The sequence below is a fragment of the Macrobrachium nipponense genome, chromosome 16, assembly GCF_015104395.2.
Source record: "Macrobrachium nipponense isolate FS-2020 chromosome 16, ASM1510439v2, whole genome shotgun sequence".
Classification (NCBI taxonomy): domain Eukaryota; kingdom Metazoa; phylum Arthropoda; class Malacostraca; order Decapoda; family Palaemonidae; genus Macrobrachium; species Macrobrachium nipponense.
This window is the reverse complement of record NC_087209.1, coordinates 39,297,607-39,299,296: the sequence shown is the minus strand read 5'-3', so window position 1 is coordinate 39,299,296 and position 1,690 is coordinate 39,297,607.

Here is a 1,690-nt window from a genome sequence, read left to right as displayed (position 1 = left end):
ACCTGGCATGCTCTAGTGAGACTTACCCTGAAGCGTGTGTATAGTCACTCATATAAGTTCATGGATGTTTCCGGGCATACAGCAGATTTAGGTAGTTGCACATTTGGCCAGTTCCGCACTCCCAGACACCTGTCATCCAGGAAGGGGTGAAATGGAAATCTCTCTCAAACACCCGGACATCCATGAACTTACATGAGCGACTCTACGCTACACCATAATTTGTTCTCCCTAGAGCTTCAGTAGGTGGTAGATTAAACATACCGAGACTGCTCTACCGTTAGTGTACACTTGAGTTCGTTTGATGAGGAAGTCTCAGTCTGACTTGAGACTTATGTGTGGTGAGATGTTGCAGGCCAGGCACCTAGTTGCTGCATCTGTGGCATTAGTCATAATGAAGGATTTAAAGAGAAAGAAGAGAAAGGGAAGTGTTTGTGTCAGTAAATGGATAGCTAGGCGAAACGAAGAAGGAACACATATAAAGCTTTTAAGAGAATTGGTTGATGAAGATGCATTTGCATTGAAATCAGACCTGCTGAAACCTTTTCCTTTCACAAATCAACCTACTCCAAATTGCATTTTTAACTACAAATTATCCAGAGCACGCCTTACCTTACCTTACCTTACAGCTTGTTCGGGTTGCCCCAGGTCCCTCAGTGTGAGGCACCTCTAATGTCTACCAGATAATTGCTAATGCATCTTCTGGTATATTTTGCATCTTTCAGTCTTGGATGGTCTGAGATGCAGCTTAGATATTTGTTGAGCTTATTTTTAAACACATCTATGCTCACTCCTGATATGTCCCTTAGGTGAGCTGGCAACACACTGAATAAATACTGCATTATCGATGCTGGTGTGCAGTGGATTAATGTCCCGTGTGCTTTCCTTAGTTTTCCAGGTATAGTTTTGGGCACTATTAATCTACCTCTGCATCTTCTTTCTGATATTTTTAGCTCCGTGATGTTTTCGGTAATTCCAACTATCTGTTTCCATGCCTGTAATATCATGTAGCGTTCTCTTCTCCTTTCTAGACTATATAATTTCTAAAATTTTAGTCTTTCCTAGTAGTCAAGGTCCTTAACTTCTGCTATTCTAGCTGTATGGGACCTTTGCACACTCTCTATTTGTGCAATATCCTTTTGGTAGTGTGGGTACCATATCATATTGCAATATTCAAGTGGACTACGAACATATGTTTTATAAAGCATAATCATGTGTTTAGCTTTTCTTGTTTTGAAGTGCTGTAACAACATTCCCATTTTTGCTTTACATTTTGCCAAAAGAATTGCTATTTGAGCATTGCATAACATGTTCCTATTCATCATCACACCAAGGTCTTTAACTGCTTCTTTATATGTGATTGTCTCGTTATTAGGTCCCCTATATGCATAAAGCACACCTTCTTTATCTCCATAATTTATTGATTCAAATTTATCAGAGTTAAATACCATCCTATTTACCTCTGCCCATTCATATATTTTGTTTAGGTCTCTTTGTAGTGAGTTCCTATCTTCATCACATGTAATTTCTCTACTTATTCTTGTGTCATCGGCGAAACTACTCACTACCGAGTCCTTAACATTACTGTCTATGTCTACAATCATAATAATAAACAGCAATGCAGCTAACACCGTACCTTGTGGCACACCGAATATTACCTTAGCTTCATCCGATTTCTCATTGTTTGCAACCA